Source organism: Panthera pardus, unplaced genomic scaffold (assembly GCF_024362965.1).
Source record: "Panthera pardus isolate Hobbes unplaced genomic scaffold, ASM2436296v1 HiC_scaffold_24, whole genome shotgun sequence".
Taxonomy (NCBI): domain Eukaryota; kingdom Metazoa; phylum Chordata; class Mammalia; order Carnivora; family Felidae; genus Panthera; species Panthera pardus.
This window is the reverse complement of record NW_026526810.1, coordinates 125,499,393-125,520,377: the sequence shown is the minus strand read 5'-3', so window position 1 is coordinate 125,520,377 and position 20,985 is coordinate 125,499,393.

The window sequence follows — 20,985 nt, the reverse complement described above, 5'->3', positions numbered from 1 at the left end:
GTGGTGTCACATTCAAAGAAGCACAGGCTGATAATACTTAAGAAAACTTAAATTCTGGAGGACTTGCATTAAGAAGCCCCTTAATGCACAGAAAACACATTCATCTCTTTTCTCCCTCCTGCTGGCCCCGTCACTATTCTCCATTCCAGTGACAGCCAGCTCTGTAACCCCAACTCTTGCAGCTTCCAACCTCCCCAAGCACCATGTGCTCCAGTCTTTCCACCCCCTCCCTGCTTCTTAGCTATTCATTTTGTAGATAAACGTAACTTCTCTACTCTCCTTAGTGTTAATTCCCTTTTTCCAATTTCTTGGATTTCCCCTGGAAAGGGGGCACAGAAACTGACCTGGTCAGGGAATATCCATTTGCCTTAGGAAAAAAAAAAAGGGTGGGGCTGGGAAGAAGATGAGAGATTATGAAGAATCACATCAGTGACTTTTGCCTTGCTCACAGAAGTAATATTTTGTTTGTAGTTAGCCTAGGCTGTGTTTAGGACATCCAGGAATTGAAACACGATATTGGATATCACAATAGCGTATACATATAAATGTGTACAGTTGTATATGGACTTATACTTCTGCTTGTGTTTGAGTAGGTGTGCGTATCTATTATCTTCTCTGTATCTCTGCACACACACATGCACACACACACACGTTGATGCCCTGCAAGTATCCAAGGCCAAACTTAGTGTCTTCCCCTAGGACCTCACATATATTTTATCCTGGCTAATGACACCATTCAGAGACCTAAGCCGGAAGCCTCCCCTCCAACCTCTCCCATTCCCCAGCCACCTCAGTGGTCAAGTCTTATAGTTTTGCTTCTGTCATGCTTCATCATCTCGTCCCTCTTTCCATCCCCACCTTGTCACCCCATGTCACAATTCATTCAACAAATAATTACTGAGCACACTATGTGCCAGGCTCTCCTCTACGGTCTGAGGATACTGTGGTGAACAAACAGACAAAAATCCTTTTCCTAATGGATTTTACAATAAACAAGTAAATGAGTATATAGCATGCTACATGAAGATAAATGCTTTGGGGGAAATTAAATAGGAAGGAAGACTAGAGATCGTGCAGCAGTGGTGGTAGGTGCTTCTGACTTTAAATAGGATGTTATCTGAACAAAAACTTAAGGAATTAGAGAGTTAGCTATTCAGGTATCTGGAGGAAAGCTTTCCAGGCAGAGGGAATAGCGAGTGCAAAGGCCCTGAGGTGAGAGCGGCAAGTGATAGGGACTGGAGACACCATGGTGAAGAACTGAAAAACGGACACATAACTCCCAATGGAGGCTTAAGGGGGGTTAGAGTCAAAGCAATATAACCCAATAGGGAATTAATAATAAATTTGAATCATTAATAAATGTATTATTAATAAATTATTACCCAATAGGGAAGAGAGCAACAGATTTTGGCATCAGAACACTTGGGTCTGAAACTGGGCTCCATCGCTTACTGCTGTCTCGGTTTCCTATTGTTGCTCTAAGAAATTACTACGAATTTAGTGTAGTCTTTTCTGGAAACTCTAGGGAGAATCCATTTCCTTGCCTTTTTCAGCTTCAAGAGGCCACCTGCATTCCTCGGCTTGTAGCCCTTCTTCCGTCCTAAAGCTGGTAACATTGCCCCTGCTTCTGTCCTTACATCTCTCTCTGACTCCACATCTGCCTCCCTCTTTCACTTTTAAGGACTTTGGCAATCACATCAGGCCCACCCAGGTAATCCAGGATAATCTCCCTATCTTTAGATCAATTGATTAGTACCCATAATTCCATGCGTGACCCACCCCCTGGAGCGAGTTTACCACTTAACTTACCATATTCACAGGTTACAGAGATTAGGATGTGGACATCTTTGCGGAGTCCTTACTCTGCCAGACACACTAGCTGTCCAAACGTGGGCATGTCACTTCCCTGTCTGTGCCTCAGTTTCCCCGTATGTTCAAGAGGATAATATTAGTACCTCAGATCCATTCCTTCCCCTCTCCAGGCCACCGTGCCAGCCAGGTCACGTCAATGAGCAGCTCTGGTGGGAGACTGGGAGGGAGTGGAGGGAGGAGTCAGAAATGTCTCTCTCTCTCTTTCAGCCTCCAGTGGCGGGGGCAGCGGCTGCCTGGCCACGGTGGCTTCAGTGCTCACCGGTCAGGACAACCATAGCTCCAGCTCCCACAGAGTGACAGGGCCCTGGGACCGGAGTTCCCTTTGTCCTTCCGCCCCAGTGCCCACAGGGACTTCCTGCTGTTGCTAATTTCCAAGATGCCTCCTTATCTGTGTTGGTTATTTTACAGAAAGAGAGCATGTGGGAACGGGGGCGGGGGCAGAGAGAGAGAAAGAGAGAGAAAGAGAGGGAGAGAGAGAGGGAGAGGGAGAGGGAGAGGGAGAGAGAGAGAGAGAGAGAGAGAGAGAGAGAGAGAGAGAGTCTTCAACAGGCTTCACGCTCAGCGCAGAGCCCGAGGAGGGGCTCGATCCCACAACCCTGGGACCATGACCTGAGCCAAAATCAAGAGTGAGGCAGTCAACCAACTGAGCCACCCAGGTGTCCCTAAACTTCTTAATATGTAACGTAGGGATATTCTTTGCAAAAACTGCTGAGATATGAATTATAGACTGTATCTGGTAAGAAGCGATCAAAGGCAGTTAAGATCAATTTGGAACAATTAATGTGTCCATTTTTTCACAATTTGTCTCGTTTCAAAACAAGGTAAATTAATCTTTGTTTCTCTTTGATTTTCAATAATGCAATGTAACAGAGCTAAAAGTAAAAGTTCTCTGTGAAGCAAGGATTATGAGAAAATGTATGGCATTCCTTTGGTAAACGTGTGTATGTGTGCATTTTTCAAATTTTCTGGCACACAGAATTTCAGAAATAGGAAGCAGAAAATACAAAACATTTTAAAAGAAGGTGAGGCTTGACTATGACTATAGTCAGAATCAATATTTCATATGACTAGATAAATTGGTTTCCATAACCTCATAAAAGAACATCCACTGAATCTGAAAGAAACCATGTTAAAATTCGATCTGTGGGTTTTTGTTTTTATCTAAAGTATCTTGCAATATTGAGTAGTCTCAGAAAACATTGTAACTACACTGAAAAGAGAGTCATAAACCAATCTTACTTTAGCTGTTCTAAGTTATGTTTCATCCTAGGAGCAAGTATTGAGATTAACTGGAAAAAATTGCTAATATTTAAACACATTTTAAAGAGCTGTTTTCAGCTTCGGCATCTCTTACCACTGTTGGTTTGCTTTATTCTCCAGGGACACTCTGTCAGGAGTGATACATTTTATATCTACGTGTTTTATGACAGGGGACAGGCCATCAAATGAGACTTCTCCTCACTCCCACTTGGCCACCATCCCTGATGGTCTGTGGGGCCTCCTTCCCAATGCCAAACTTCACCCCCTGCAGAAATAGGTATATGATGGGGAAACCCTAAGCCCCAAGTATTTATGGTGCTTTGATTTTAGTCCTCAAAGGAGCTTTCCCCAAAGCCATGTTCTCAGTCATTTCTGTGTGGGTCCCCCTGCCCGAGACATGGCAAGATACAGGTGGATGAATGGGGTGGGCTTCCTTCTGTTAGGAGGGAGAAGAACTTTGGGAATGCAGGTTCAGCCTCGGAGAGAGCAGATTTTAGCATGGGGAAAACATGGCCACTAGGGAACGAGAAATAGATTCCCAAATCCTAGCGGTTTGCATACCTCGCTTTGAAGACCTCTGCATGTGTATATAATAAATGCATGTACGGGGATTTGTTTACAAAAATAAATAAATACACAAATAGGACTTGATGCTCAACTCTTTTTCAAAAATCTTTACTGATGGCCGAGCCAGCAAGAAAGTTTGGAGAGGTGGCCTGCAGAAGAGAGGACATAGGTGCAGCCATCTAAGGCAGCGACACCACCAGCCTCCATATTTGTTTCTCTACCCACCTCTCCTCTTCCCTCCAGGCCCCTTGGCCTCCCTCTCCTCCCCTCCGCCCTCTCCTTTCTTCCATGCCTGCATTCGCTGAGTGCCTGGGGCACTGTGCTAGGCACTGGGGCTGCAAGGATGGGCGCGTTTCCTGCAGGGTTTCCTTCTGGGTGAAGTCCACTTCGTGGACTGAGAACACCTGTCAGCCACACTGGCTGCCTTTGCTCTTGGTTCACGCGGCTCCCCCTGGAGGTGGCGCGGTGGGATAACAGTCTGGAAATGGTTCTTGAGTTTTACGAGCAAGCTTCAAGGGGTCAGGAAAGATCTTAGGATATAGAACGTAGATGCGGAAATGCAGAGAGCAAGATAGAGTCACTTGTCAAGCAGGCAGCCAAGGGTGTTGCCCCTAAGACCTGATCCCTGATGCATTTCTGTACCTGCCGGGGCTCTCGTGTTCGCTCCGTCAGCGCACGCGTGGAGTAATCGGTCTACATCAGACAGACTTTGTTGACAGAAATCTGCCCTAAGTTTTTGAAGCTCAGCACAAGTATATTCTCCATCTTCTGTTACTTCGCGGGTTAACCTTGACTGTGATTAAATTGAACACTCTTTCTTGTGATAATAGGTCTGCTCTGATAATCCTCCTGGCCAAACCCCTCCCTGGGTTACTATAGTTTCCTGGATCCTCAGGATGGAAGGTCCCAAGGGTGTTTTGTCCTTTACATTTGAATTATTCATTGATTGGAACGTCCTCATTCCTCTATTAGTAATAGAGGACTACTTTTTACCCCTTTGTTGGTCCTGGTCTGGCTGCAAGATGGGTTTTGGGTTGTTTTGTTTTGGTTTTTTTAGAGAGAGCAGAGGAGAGGGGTGGAGGGAGAGAAAGAGAATCCCAAGCAGGCTCCATCCACGCTGAGCGTGGAGCCCACCTCGGGGCTCGATCCCACAGCCCTGGGGTCATGACCTGAGCCAAAATCAAGAATCGGCTGCTCAACCGACTGAGCCACCCCGGCGCTCCTGCCAGATGGCTTTCACTGGTAAGATGGTGAAGTCTGCAGTAGACGCTCTTGACAGTAAGGGCTTTATGTTTTTAGGATCCCGGGGTCCTGGTAGTGAGTTTCTTTCTGACTTCTAACTCTGTGGGTACCATGGGTCTTCTACACAAAGTATGGTGTCCAGCATCTGGGCCCTTCCCGCTTTTGTAAGGCATTTACCTAGTGCCCACACATTCCTTCCAATTTTGTACCCTCGCAGCTGCGATACACAATTTCCTAACTATGTAGAGCTCTATGCCCCACTTATACCTGGGATATGTGTACATATTTTTCCACGGTTTTTGTTCACGTCTTCCTGCCAAGCTACAGATTATTTTGGCCACTAGTGGCATGTATTTTTGCAATGTTTCCAAACGGCTTCATTTTTCCTAACCCTCCAACTGCCCTTCTGAAGTCGTGTCTCTTGGGTTCAGCTTTGGCTGGTTCCGCCTCCGGCCCTGCTTGCAAAGGGGTAAAGCCCAGGATAAGCTTTCACTGCCGGCTGCTCCCTGCATAGAACTGGTTTTGGTTTCCTCTGCCTTTGCTGATACCTTAGGATCTCACCCCAAGCAAGATGCCTGGAAAGTCTATATTCACACAAATCTACTCCCCAATTTATTATTGATTACTTCTGCTAAAGTCAATTCAGGCAATACTCAAGGAGCCTTTTCTGATTCTTCTAAATTTTCTAACACGCAGTGAGTCAATGACACAGAATCCTGCCTACTGTGCAAACTGTCGTGAGCACGCTACGAGGGCGCACACACGAGTGTGTCTTTCCACAACGTCAAGTTGATTCCATCCTAAAGCAAGGCTGCCATACCTGTAAAGCGGGTCCAGGATTCCAAATTCAATGACATTTCACTGTGCATTTAAGTTGACGTCATACTTGTCACACAAAGCAAAGCACAAGACAAAGTCACATAGCACACAAGATACAAGAGGTAAGAAGTTAATGAACCCAATGCGCTCAGTCTTCGAGCACGCGGTTGTTGGGGTGAGGCCTCCGTCCGGCCCAGGGCCGCTGTTTGGCCCCCGCTGCTTTTTATGTCGAAGCAGTGGAGGATCTCCAGTATGTTCGGAGATCAATGGGCAGGGCCTTTGGTGGCCGTCGTCTTTTTGATGTGGTCAGATGTGAAAACTCACCCTCTGGAGAGTCTGACAGTTTGCTCCAAAGTCTTCTCTTTTAAAAGACGTTTAATTTGTCTTGAGCCTTTCCAGGTCTTCTCTGGTTCTGCTGGTCATCACTTCTGGCTGTTGTCACCTGTGCTGGTCTGGGCGCTATCTGGTCTCAGCTGCAACGCCCATGGCTGCAGACGTCACTGCTTGACGTGAGCGAGACCATCTTGGTCTCTGCAGGAGCATGATGGTTAAGGGCACAGACTGAAGTCAGGTCACTTGGATTTGACCCCAGCTTGCCACTCACATAGTACATCAGTGTGTAGCCCCAGGCATGACTTTTCCCATCTGTAAAATGGGTGTACTAACACACCCTATCCACAGAACGACTTGACATTTGTAAAGTATTTACAACAGTGCCTGCCCCATGTGTTAAGTACGACATATGTTTGTTAAATACTTTTTTAAATGAAGCGTTTGGGCAAAATGACCTGAGGTTTGATCATCTGTCACCCAAAACACCCCCCAGCTTTAGTGCCCAGGCTGCTTGTCACTATGGGTATGTCTTCTGTGCTTGGTCACTGAAGGAGAAATGAACAGCGGCCAGTTGACTGAGAGGCCCGTCGGTGCATGCAGTTCAGAGAGTCGCCGGCAGAAGGAGCCATGCAACCAAATTCTGCGCAGTGGCTGGTTTCTCCTGTCCGGACTAGAAGTTCCTTCGGGAGCTGGTCTCAGGTGCTGGGCTTCCAAATGACCCTGGGCGCTCTCCCCCTGCACCCTCTATTCACTCACTCTCTCCCCCTCCGCCCCCCCCCCCCCCCCCACCCCGGGCTGGCCAGTCCTCTTTCCTACGATGGCCTTTTTGGCCTGGCTGGGAAGCCTGCTAATTGGCCTCTATTAAACCCTGGCCCCTGAAGGGGAGCAGAATTTGTCACCCTGAAACATGCCCCTCTGGCATAAGAATTATTTAAAGCTGGTTAATTTAAAAAAACGTTAAAGTTTATTTCTTTATATTTATTTTGAGAGACAGGGAGGGAGAGCACAAGTTGGGGAGGAACAGAGAGAGGGAATCCGAAGCAGGCTCTGCACTGTCAGTGCAGAGCCTGCCGTGGGGCTCAAACTCACAAACTGTGAGATCATGACCTGAGCCGAAATCAAGACTCAGACACTTAACAGCTTAACGGACTGAGCCACCCGGGCGCCCCCAAAGCTGGTTATTTTTAAGAAACCGCAGACACAGGAGCAACTCTGATAAGTGGGTAGAAGTTACCCTTTTGTAAGAGACGTTTACAAATACAAGGGAAATCTCCATTTGTAAGGGCATCTCCCTCATACCCAGAAGAGGTACAGAGCACATCTCTAGGAACTCTTGTCAAACGAGAAGGCAAAGACTTAGATCTGCATAACAAGCATGCCCTTGCTTTCTGTGCTTCCCTGGTAACCTCCCATTTTGTCTTTAGCTGAAGATGATATCTAAGGGGGTGGCTTGGGCCACTTCAGCGAGATACTCGGTTTTCTCCCCAGTATATAGGAGGTACACATGTTATTAAACTTTTGTTTATTTTTCTCCTGTTAATCAGTCTTTTTATTACAGGGGTGTCTCAGCCAAGAACCTAGAAGAGTATAGGGAAAATTATTTTCTCTCCCCCACACCCTTTAGGCACTTGTGGAATCTACTTCACTGGCATCACTGTGCCACTCTCTGCCCCTCTCTGTTCAGGCTCCATCAGGCTGACCCCCCATACCAGAGGAAGGCCTGCCTGAGCTCCTCTTGGTGTTGGAACCAAGTCACCACATTGTCACTGGATCCCCGGTCCCACCCCCCCCTCCTCCCCCACTCCTCAACTTCATTTCTGTCTTGAGCTCTGGATCATCAGAGATGAACTAAAGCTGAAGACTTCAGATTCCACCTGCACTTTTACTGGGTGCCCAGTGGCTCCCATCTTAGACATGTGCCCAGATGATGCACAGCAATGCTTTGACTTCCATGTGTTAACCGAAACAGGACTCAGTTGTTGCCTTAACTACTTTCATTTTGACCTCAGTCTGTGTTTTCTAACTGTTTAAGTTCTTCCCAGCTTACCTTTTAACTCAGGCAGAAGACCAGGCGGGCAAAGCATCCCATGGTGGGAACCGAAACTACCCCCTCCAGCAATAACAACTGTCCTCACACCAGCAAGACCCTGCGTGATTGACCCCAAGACGATGACCAACCTGACCTCTACTGCCCAGCTGCATGGACCCACCGACCTTGGCCCCACAGTTTTCTTACATAACCCAACAAGTATTTTCAGCACTCTGGAGACATTGGGACACTAGTCCACTGTCTTCCCAGTGTCGGCCTCACCGAAATCAATCCCTTTCTTGTTTTGCCACCGTTTGTCTCTCTGCTTCTGGATTTTATCCGCGGCAAGTGGATGAACCTGGTCTGTTTGGGCCCCACTAACAACACTGCACTCAGTTGTGCAAGTTACCACTGGCAGAAGCTGGCAAAGCATATGCAAGATCTCTCGGTTTGATTTCTAACAGTTGCATGTGAATTCATAATTATTTCAAAATTAAAAGTTTAATTTTTAGAAAAGTAGATCACTACCACTGATCAAGTCATTACTATGTGAACCCACTTCGCACACTTCCATCTCAAGTCTGAGATCTGAGGAAAAGGTATCGTCACCCCTATTTTATGAGGAAACTGAGGTTCAGAGAAGTTAGGCAGACTTGCCTAGGAAGTGGAGCGGGTCGAGATTTGAATCACTCAAAAGCCCAAGCACCTCCCTAGGTGGGGTCAGTGGGTAGGAGAAAGAACCCACGTATTTAAAGAAAGATGAATAGAAACAAACAATCCAGAGGACAGGAAAGAGTGAAAAAATAAAAGGAACAGAGCCTCAGAGGCCTGGGATAGAATCTAGTGTTACAACATACACAGAAATGCAGTCCTACAAGGAAAGGGGGATAAAAGAGGCCAAAAAATTGTGGAAATGAATTGTCAATAACACCTCCAGTTTGGCGAAAAACATTAACTCAGAGATCCAAGAAGTTCGATGAACTCCAGGTAAGATGGTCACAAATTAAGAGAGAAGGAAGCGGCCGTGGACGCGTCTTCACAGAGGTGCTGGCCGCAGTCACGGGATCTTCCAAGGTGGGGGACGTGGAGGAAGGAGCCAGTCAGCCCAGGACTGACTCTGTAGAGGAGAGTCAGTAGAGAGGAGTCAGGGGGGCATGAGGAGGGGCAGCAAGAGGGCAAGAGGGGAGTCCTGGTAGTGTATATGTCAAGGAAGCGATGAAGAGAATTCTCAAGGGGGTCAATGGTGTCAGGTGCACAGAGCAGCATTGAGGAATAGGATAGGGAACCCAAAGGCCACCGGATATGGTCCTTAAGGAGATCCCTGGGGCACGGTCCACCAATGCCTCCGACCCTACCAATGGGAGTGTCACCTTCCTTGGGGCAATTTGGCAATATGTCAATGTTTTACAAATGCTAACTTCGACCCACCTCATTCTAATTCTAGGAGTTTATCCTGCAAAAATTACTGAGCATGGGCACATGGGTTTCTGTTCCTTTGTTGCAATAAAAATAACAGCTGACTTGTGTTAAGTGATTACCAGGTGCTGAGTGCTTTGCAGGCAGTATCTCATCTACCTCAGTGAGGAAATGCTAGTTTTACACCCATTTTACAGATGAGGAAACTGACACAGGAAGAGGTTAAGTAACTTATCAAAGGCACAAAGGTAAAGCTCAGATCTTTCTGACATGGAACCCCTGCTCCTGAATGTGAAAGCAGCATAAAGTCCAAAAGTAAAGGCTCGTATACATAATGGCATATCTAACAACCAAAATATCACCTTGTCATAGCTTTTTTCCCTCCCGAAGTTCAGCTCCATGAGAGTGGAGACTTCATCTGACTTGTTTTAGTGCCTAAAACAGTGCTTGGCACATAAAAGATGTTCAGTAAATACTCGTTGGATGAGGGAAATAAACCTATATAATAGAATGTTATAGATTATGAAAATTCATCTCTTTCAAAGAATAGTTAATGACATGAGAAAAATATTCATGATCAATGATTGTGATACTATTTTACATAGAGAAGGAAAATATAACACTAAATATATTGTATGGTCTCAATTTTGCTCACTTACTTATTATACATTTAAAAAAAAAGCTTGGGGCACCTGGGTGGGTCAGTCGGTTGAGCGTCTGGGTTGAGCATCCGACTTCGGCTCAGGTCATGACCTCGCGGTTCGTGAGTTCGAGCCCCGCATCAGGCTCTGTGCTGACAGCTTGGAGCCTGGAGCTGGCTTTGGATTCTGTGTCTTGCTCTCTCTCTGCCCCTCCCCTGCTCATGCTCTGTCTCTCTCTGTCTCAAAAATAAATAAAACATTAAAAAATTTTTATATATAAAAAAAAAGCTTAAAAAAATACACCAAAGTTTTAACTGGGGTTGTATCTATCTGGGGGTAGAAAAATGGCATGCTTATATTTTCTTAGTTATATTTTTTTCTCTACTTTTTAATTTCCTATAATGAACATGTTACTTTCAGAGGTACAAAAAAAAGAAACATTATGTATGATGAGCAGGTGTAGGAGAATGGAGGGCATGGAAGTCACAGCAGGATGGAACGTTCTGGAGAAATAAACTCTGGGGACATGGAGTAGTGGCTGATTCAGCAGTCCTGCTGAAAAAATGAGATGAGTCAGACAGGAACAGAAACAGAAGCTGGGTCAGATGATGTGGCTTTTTCAAGGTGATGAGGATCCTGTGAACCTAAGAGTAAGAGGGAAAGAAGCCTGAAGAGCCAAGTTTGAAAACACTGGAGGGGTGTGGAATGATTGCAGTTTAGATGTCTCTGCACTTGGCCAGACACAGTGGAGAACAGCAGAGCTGTTCACAGCTGAGCAGGACACCCCACTCCTTCAACCAGTAAACACGGAAGCCCCACCAGGCACCTGAGGCAGGGATGCAGTGATACAGGGATACAGGGGTGAGTAGTAGATGTGGCAACCAAAAGACAGTGTCTGGGCATTATAAACCTCTGTCCCCAATAATAACCATCTAACTCTTGTGGGATAAGCGCTCAGAGAATAGGGTGAATAGATATGGCCAGGGTAGAGATCAGATATGAGGGTCAGGGACAAGATGTCCTGGGGTGGATGCTGTTGTGGGAGAGGAAGAACTTTTCCTCTACCCTCTTAGATTCAGTCAGTGGGGGCATGCAAATTAAACTGCCATAGTAACAGGAGACAAAAGGCTTATTTGTATGCATACCAAAAGGAGCTAACAAAAGAAATAGGTAGCTCAATAAATATTAGAGGCTTATAGACCTAACTTAGTGGGACAAAAGTGGGGGGAGAACAAACAGATATCTTTGGGAAAGACAAATGGATTTTTAGGAAAACAAATGGGAGATGATGTTTCTACACAGGTATGTGTAGTCTTTCCATCTTCTTCAGGACTGTGAAACACTCCCCCCCCCCCCAGAGGGATTTAGTGTAGGTTTATCTTCGGTCTCTCTCCTGGAAGTAGACTTGTCCCAAAGAGGGAATTCACGGAAGCCTCATTTCCTAGAAGTTGCTGCTGTTCATCAGATAAGGGAGGCTGAGAAGGCTTCTTTCTGCCATCTGTTGAATGTCAAATGTTTTCAGCTTAAAATAATCTTTACCCTAACTCTGGGGTTCTGAGTGGGGCCCGATAGTGTTTTTAAGACAAGATTTGAAAGTAGGTGGGAGCCAGGCAGAGATGTCTCCAAGCAAAAGTGGTGGGGTCCCCAGCAGCTAGTGGAGGTGCACAACAGCTGGATGGAAAGTTGTAGAATGTGGACTTAGGGTGCATCCCAACCCAAAGGCTCTCTGAATTTTCTGGGGATAAAAAGGCAAAGAAAATACAGGTTGGGAGCCAGAATGTCTAAGTTGGACTGACTGCCCATCAGCTGTATGGTTTCTGAGCCCCAGTTTCTCTCATCTTTAGTTGGGGGTGATTTACCAAAGACCAAGAGCACCTGGGTCCAGGGGTCCCAAACAGACCAGGTTTGGTCACTTGCCCTAGTAAATCTAGAGGCAGAGGGAGAGAAAGAGAGGGTGGGAGAGAGAGAGAGAGAGAGAGAGAGAGAGAGAGAGAGAGAGAGAGAGAGAGATTGATTGGGGGCAGTGGTAAAACAAGACAGGGCTTTATTTCAGTGGGTCCATCATGTGGAAGACAGTGGACTAGTGTCCTAAAGCATGTCTCCAGAGTGCTGAAAATACTTGTTAGGTTATGTAAGAAAACTGTGGGGCCAAGGTCACTGGGTCCATGCAGCTGGGCAGTAGAGATCAGGTTGGTCATTGTCTTAGGGTCAATCACGCAGGGTCTTGATGGCATGAAGACAGTTGTTATTGCTAGAGGGGGTAGTTTTGGTTCCCACCATGGGATGCTTTGCCCGCCTGGTCTTCTGCCCGAGTTAAAAGATAAACTGGGATGTAATCAGTTCAAAAGTATAGACTGAGGTCAAGACGGAGGTCTTTCAGTATCACGACCAGGATACTGGCATTGATGGAGGCGACACACAGGACATGCCCATCACCACCAGCATCCTGTTTACAGCCACACTCATTTTGTGCTCAGCCCCACCCCCTCCTCAACCCCTAGCAATCACGAATCTGTTCTGATTTCCATAATTTTGTCATTTCAAGAGTGCTAAGAGAATTATACAGACTAACCTTGGGGATTTTTTTTCACTCAGCATGATTAGTTTCCTAGGACTACTGTGGAAACCAGGTACCACAAACTGGGTGGCTTAACATACTAGAAATGTACTGCCTCACAATTTTGAAGGTGAGAAGTCCAAACTCAAGGTGTTGGAGGGACCTCACTCTCAGAAAAGCTTTGGGAGAATCTGTTCCATGCCCACCACCCCTCCCCCTGCCCCATCGTCCTCTGGTGTCTCTTGGCTGAGGCTACACAACTTCCGTCTCTGTGTCTCTGTCTTCCTGGGGCCATCTTTTTATAAGGACACCAGTCATATTGGATTAGAGGCCCACCCTAGTCCAGCATGACCTCATTTTAATTATATCTGCAATGACTATTTCCAAGTAAGATCACATCCTAAGGTACTGGGAGTTAAGGCTTAAACATATCTTTTATGGAAGGGAACACAATTCAACCTGTAACAACATAATTCCCTAGAGACTCATTATTAGCTTATCTTAAAAAAAGAAACAACTCCCCGCCCCTGCCAATATAGAATTATCTGTTCATACATGTCTTTCTTCTAACACATTGTGAGCTATAGGTCTTTCCTGTCTCTGTGCCCCAGCATTACTTCTGGCATACAGTAGGCACTCAGTAAATATCTGTGGATGAGGCATGGCTGAGGCCCCCCAAATCCATTGTGTCTGTATCATGCCCACCAAGCTCGGGAATGCCCTTCATCAGCTGCCAATCCCAATGTCACTGCTGGTGGTGGCATTAGCGATGTGTGCAGGTGTGAGCCCCTTTGTCCCTCCCTCCTTCTTTCCATTTCCCCTTTGCCTCCAGGCCTCTGTCTTTCCTCTCCTCTCCAGTCTGACCAGTCTCTGAAAGCAAGGACTGGAATGGAATAGAAAGTAGAAAGAAAAAAAAATATGGGCAAGAATCCATTTTTTAGAAATATAATGAATAATTATGAAAATGATCAGAAGTTTACGGCATAATGGCATTCTGTTTTACAAGTGAAGCAAGCATGAATCTGATGTTGATTGTTTGGAGGTGTCTCCTTCGAGTAATTACTGTGGCAGGCTATACTAGAGTTTGATACTAAACCTCTCACTTCTCAGTTGGTTTTCATGGCACAATCAGGTCATTCTTGTTAAAGCTCTGGTCCTGGGGTGTTCGCTGGGCATGTCCTCAGCACATCCTCCAGGGGCCAGGCATTTGCAGGAGGTGTGAGCAGCTCCCTGGAGCCCTGGTCATCGACTTCCCAAAGTCCTGCACTGTTGGCACGATATGCGGTTCTGCTGGTGCCTCTGGATGGCAGCATCTGACAATCAGACATCAGCAAGAGACTGAGGACAGACCTAATGACCCAACATACCAGGAAGAGGCTACAGGGGAACAATGGTTGAGTGGGGACGGGTTCTATAAGGGCTGAACTCATTAGTAAAATGGTAGCATGACTTCCTGCAGCCTGGGACTGGTGGGTACTGGGATAACAAACACGGGCATAATGAGGACCCCTCTGAGCCCCTCCTCAGGGCTTTGTGGTCCAGGCTGCTGGCAGGATGGATCTTCCCGGGACTTCACTCAATGAGAGCAGAGGTTCAGAGCATGGCATTCCTGAGCCACCTTGGTTCACAGCCCAGCCCCTCGACCTCACAGCTGGGTGAACTTGGGCAAGTCACCTGACCTCTTTGAGCTTCAATTTCCTTCTCTGTAAAATTGGGTTTTAACCGAGATGACGTATTGGAAGCCCATACTATAGAGTTTAGCACATAAACGTCACTTACTACACATTTTCCAGGATTCCACCTGGCTCATTTACTCTCATCTACTCTCATTTACTCTCATCTACTCTAAATCAACCTGATTTCTGGGCTCAGAGATCTACTTACTGTTTCCCAAAGAACTGTGCTTGTTCATTCGTTTGTAAAGGGAAGTGGAATAAGATATTAGTAGCAGTTCCAGAAGTTGGGAGAAACCCTAAAATGGAAGGTAGACGAGTTCTTCCACCTGCTAAGAGAGATGTCAGATACATCCCTTAGGGCTCAATCCTATAAACTCCCACCAGCAGCCATAAGGGCACCTATCATGGAAGAGTAGACATTGGAAAGAGGAGGGCACCCATGGAAACAGAAAGCACTCTAGATTTTCCCTTCCAGCTTCCAAGTGAAGTGAGCAAAACTCAAGTAGATAGAGACAGGTGGTTCCTGTGAAAACAGGGACTGTGTCTTATTCCCTGGCCACAGGTCTGCTAAATTGCAGACATGTCTGGGCACCAGGTTGTAACATGGGAGAGAGTAATTTTGGTGGGAACTTGACATGTGTGCCTGGAGTTGGGGAACCCACATGGGAGCATGCCTGGGGCAGCTCACTATGGCAATTGGAAAGAGATGACAGTCACGGGTAGCCTGTATACCTCATGTTTGTCACAGCACAAGTGGCTACCACAGAAAGTAGCTGGCTTGATCCTTCAGTGGATCCTGACCAAGAAGCTGTGTGCCAGCATGAGGAAGCCCTGGCAGGAACAGTCTTCATGGCAGACTCCCAGGGGGGTCGTGAGAGGTCAGCTGGAGAATGCAAAGCCAAAGTCAGGGGACAGGGCATGGTGGAGGTATCCACAGGGAGCCTCAGCAGAAGCCCAGTGTGCTTCATGAAATAGCTGGCATTTTGACCAGTGGATGTCAGCCAAAAGAGGATGACAAATAGCCCCAGCTAAGGCTCACTTCTCAAAATAAGATAATATCACTCCCTAGGGGAGCATCTGTAAGCATGAAGATGCTTACAGTCATTGTCACAATGACTGGGTGGGGTTGCCCTGGCATTTAGTGGGCAGGGATCCTGGACATCTTGTGTGGCATGACACAGTCCAGCTTAAAGAAGAATGGCCCTTCTAAAATGCAGCACACTCTGGAATCACAAAAGACCCCAAAGAGCCAAAGCAATCATGGGAAAGAGGGACAAAGCTGGAGGGAATCACTCTTCCTGATTTCAAAGTATATTACAAAGCTATAATATTCAAAACAGTATGGTGTTGGCGTAAAAGCAGACACATGGGTCAATGGAGCAGAATAGAAAGCCCAGAAATGAACCCACACATATATGGTCTATTAGTTTTGATTCAGCAAAGCAACCAGGAATACACAATGGGGAAAGACAGTCTAATAAATGGTGTTGGGAAAACTGGACAGACACATGCAAAAGAAAATTCACTAAAAATGGAGTAAAGATTTGAATGCAAAAGAAAAACAAAAAGGATTTGAATGCAAGACCTGAAACCTGAAACTCCTAGAAGAAATGATTGAGGGTAAGCTCCTTAAAACTGGTCTTAGAGATGATTATTTGGATTTGATACCAAAAACAAAGGCCATAAAGCAAAACAAAGCAAGTAAAAGGACTACATCAAACAAAAAAGTTTCTGCACAGTGAAGAAAGCCATCAACAAAATGAAAAGGCAGCCTACTGAATGGGAGAAAATATTTGCAAACAATCTCTGATTAAAAGGTTAATATCTAAAATATATAAAGAACTGACACAACTCAATAGCAAAAAACCAAAACCAAACAAAACAAAAACAAGCAACCCAATTAAAAATGAGCAAATTATCTGAACAGACATTTTTCCAAAGAAGACACACAGAGGGCCACAAGCAGATGCTCAACATCACGCATCATCAGGGAAATGAAAATCAAAACCACAACGAGGTATCACTGCTAAAAGGGATAGTATCAAAAAGACAAGAGGTAACAAATGCTGGTGAGGATGTGGAGAAAAGGGAAGCCTTGTGCACCGCTGGTGGGAACATAAACTGGTGCAGCCACTATAGAGAACAGCACAGAGGTTCCTCAAAAATTTAAAAATAGAGCTACCATATGATCTGGCAATCCTACTTCTGGGTATTTGTCTGAAGGAAATGAAAACACTAATTTAAAAAGATATCTGCCCCCCTCCCAGCCAAGACACAGAAGCAACCTAAGTGTCCATTGATGGATGAGGGGGTAAAGAAAATGTGTTTATAGTATGATGTGCGCATGCACGCACACACATACACACACACACACGGGAATATTATTCAGCCATAAAAAAGAAGGAACTCTTGGCATTTGGAATAACATGGATAGACTTGGAGGGTATTATGCTGAGTGAAATAAGTCAGACAGAAAGAGACAAATGCAATATGCTCTCACTTATATGTGGAATCTTAAAAATAATAAACCACCTGAACCCATACATACAGAGAAAAGCTTGGGGGTTGCCAGAGGCAGGGGGTGGGTAAGGGGGCCGTGAAAAGGGTGAAGGGGGTCAAAGGTACAAACTTCAGTTATAAAATAAGTAAGTCCTAAGGAGGTAATGCACAGCATGGTGATTCTAGTCAACAATACCGTATTTATATCGGAAAGTTGCCAACAGAGTAGATCCTAAAAGTTCTCATGACAAGAAAACAATTTTGTCTTTACTGTGTGATCATTTCATAATATATACAAATACTCATTATGTTGCACATCTGAAACTGATGTTATATGTCAACTCTGTCTCCATAAAAGAATAATATGCAACACACGCCCTTGAGGAGCTCAGATTTGATAACAGACTTTTGCGCATCCCTGTAATCCCCCCTCCCAGGTGGTGTCAGCAGCAGAGTGGGAGGAGGGACGGCAAAAAAGGAAAGTCCCTGTCCCTTCCCACTGCTGGGGGGGAGGGGTCTTGAGCTGTGAACTGGGTCTGAGTTAGGGGAATGGGGGGTGCTTTAGACTGGAGCAGGCTTTTTAATCAGAGTGACTCTTCCGAAAATAGGACCGTTCTTAATACTAGAAATGACCAAAAAATGCTGGGATCTGCCTAAGATATCCAGGGGTGGGAAGGAGGCTTTTTCAAGGCATGGGCCAAAGCACAGGTTTGGAGGAAATTAAAACCATTTCTGGTTTGAACTCTTCCTGAATTTTAGTAAACCAGCTGTTCATTCTCTCACTCATTCGGTATGCACTGAGCAATTACTCTGGGCTGGGCACTGGGCCTGGGGATGAGTGGACACAGTTCCTATTCTTGTGGAACATACGTTCTAGTTGATTTGCTTTTCATTCCTCTGTGCCTTTGCACAGGCTGTTCCCTCTGCCCAGAGTTCCTGGCTCTTTTCATCCGGATGCTCCCGATGAGATTCTTCCAGACTCAGGTCAGGCTTCACTGCCAGAGTGGCATCAGGAGCCCCTCCTTCCCATTCCCTCAGGACACGTACCAGCTGCTCCAGTCACTGGCTCATGTGCCAGCTCCTCTCCCAGCCTCGTTACCCCTGGCACCTCAATGAAAACGCGTTCTGGATGATGGAAGAAAACTCTGCAATGACTGTAAGGTCATTGGGAAAAATCTGCCTCCCTTTAGTTACTAAGCATGCCATTCTCTACTTCGAAACCCTGGGCCTCACCTTTCCCATCTGTGAAGTGGGTTTACAACCCTTGCGTTCTCAGGTGCAGTGAGGATGGAAGGAATGGAACTGGCTGGATGGGCAGCCCGTTCTGGGGGCTAGGCTGCTGGGTGCTTCACCCCAGGGGGTGCAGGATGCAAGGGCCTTGACGGGCCCTTCCTAAACAATGACGATGGCTTCTGAATTATCCATCACATTGCAAACTCAGGACTCTGATGAGCTTGTAGGCATTTTCTAGAGCTTGCAGATTTCTGGAGTGACTCCTCAGAGGGGATTATTATCATTATTACTATTTATCACCTCGCTAGTTGCTTCTGCCATAATTTCCTGCTTTTCAGCCAAATTGGACCAGTTCTTGTTTCTTGTACCTGCCCTGGGCTTCTCACCTCCTTGCCTTTACTCATACTTCTAACTCCACCACTAGCTGTTGAACTCTTACTCAACCTGCAAGACCCACCTAGATGCCACCTGCCAATAAAGCTTTTCCTGATTCCCTCCCCCTGCCCCCAAAGCTGTGCTCCTGCGCTCCTCTCTTAGGACTTTTTTATTCGTTGACTTAATTAGGGAGGTTGTACATGTCACATCTCTTTTCTGCGCCTGGAAGCTCCTGGAGTAGGGACCATAACTGTTTTGTGTGTGCGTCCTGCGACCTGTACCTGACTCAGTGGCTTGTGTACAGGGGAAATTCGCACTTACAGGAGAATGAAGCTGAGATCATGGGGGACACGGGTGAGTCCTGGGGCAGAAGCCAAGCTGACCACTGCCCCGAGTCTGCTTGGGTCTGGCTTTACCTGAACTTACCCACATCATGGCAGCAAAGCCACCCACCAATGCATGCCCATCCATTCCCATAGGCTCCCCCACAACTCGCAGGAGAAATCAGCTGTGTGCCTGGGGAAGCCCTCGTGGAGGTAAGATTAGCTACAATTTGTTAACAAGAGCGTTCCCCAAATGTCAAAACTGGGCTTTCTCTGTCTCAGCAAAGCCTTCTTGACAGAGCAAAGTCCCTGGGAAGGCGGCAGTCCCTGCGGCTTTGCAACAGCTGAAAAGCCAGCTGCTGGAAAAATTCCAGCCAAACGGCTGCCAGCAGCGGATTGACTAATTCGTGGAATCCAATTTGCAATATTAATGGTAAACATCCTTCCCCAGGTGTGTCGGTTCAACCCACTAGACAGAGAGCAGTGGAATTAGGAGCTGATTTCAAAGACAGTTGAGAGGCTGGGAGCCAGCTTGCAGGGTGGATGTGGAGGTGGAGGCGGGGGGGGGGGGGGCGGGGGGCGCTGTTCCGGCAGGGGGCTCGGGCTCCAGGCCCTCCAGGTTCCATCTCCTTTCATCCTGGAGTGGTCACAGGGCTCCACGGCTTGGTTTGTGCCCACTGGATTTCAAGTTGTTGTCATGGAGCATTTATTGGGCACCTACTGTATGCATGGCACACTGGCTCAGGAATTAAAGAACCTGGCTCTCCCATGTATGAGATGGCAACCAATTTTGCCTGTCTGGACTTCGTTTCCCTCACTGTAAAGTGGGGATGATGGTGACAGTGATATGAAAGCTTCTGTTTGATGAGCACTTTTAATGTGCCAGGCTCTGTGCCAAAGCTTTCCGGCTATACCTTACCCAGTCCTCCTAAGATAGAACCCACTAACAGAGCCATTTTATAGATGGAAAAGAAAAAACAAGGCTTTGACTGTGGACTGATTTGGGTAGTGTCTCCTCTGTCCCCCGCCCCCCATTCATGTCCTTCCTGGAACTTCAGAACATGACCTTATTTGGTTATTTGGAAATAGGTGCATTGCAGATGTCATTAGTTAAATTGGGTGTGTTAAGACTGGAGTTTATATTGGAGTAAGGTTGGCCCTTACTCCAGTATGACTAGTGTCCTTATAAAAAGAGGATTTTTAGCCTCACAGATCTGGAGGTTAGATTTTGGTTGTTTTAAGCCATCTAGTTTGTGGTAATTTGTTATGGCATCTTTAGGAAACCAACACAGAAACGCAGAGAGGTTAAATAAGTTGCCCAAGGGCACACAGCTGGGAAACAGAAACCCTGGGATTCCAAAGCAGACTCTGATTCCAGAGCCCCTGTGAGGAGCAATGAGTCTTAAATGAGTCAGTTGTGTAAATCTGCTCCTGGAATACAGCAAGAGCTAAGGAAATTCTAGTTGTTATTAGAGTTGTTGCTATTAGTTATAAGTTATCATGGGCTCTTTCCCTCCTCTGCACACTTCACGGGGTTGAGGGAGGGTCAGGAAGATAATGAACGCTTGGAAATCTTTCAAGATCCAGACAACTGTAAATTATATTATTGTTTTGTTTTGTTTTTAGTTCTGTTTGTAATTTTTTTAAATATGAAATTTATTGTCAAATTGGTTTCCATACAACACCCAGTGCTTATCACAACAGGTGCCCTCCTCAATACCCATCACCCACCCTCCTCTCCCTCCCACCCCCCATCAACCCTCAGTTTGTTCTCAGTTTTTAAGAGTCTCTTATGTTTTGGCTCCCTCTCTCTCTAACCTTTTTTTTTTTCCTTCCCCTCTCCCATGATCTTCTGTTAAGTTTCTCAGGATCCACATAAGAGTGAAAACATATGGTATCTGTCTTTCCTGTATGACTTATTTCACTTAGCATAACACTCTCCAGTTCCATCCACGTTGCTACAAAAGGCCATATTTCATGCTTTCTCATTGCCATGTAGTACTCCATTGTGTATATAAACCACAATTTCTTTATCCATTCACCAGTTGATGGACATTTAGGCTCTTTCCATAATTTGGCTATTGTTGAAAGTGCCGCTATAAACATTGGGGTACAAGTGCCCCTATGCATCAGCACTCCTGTA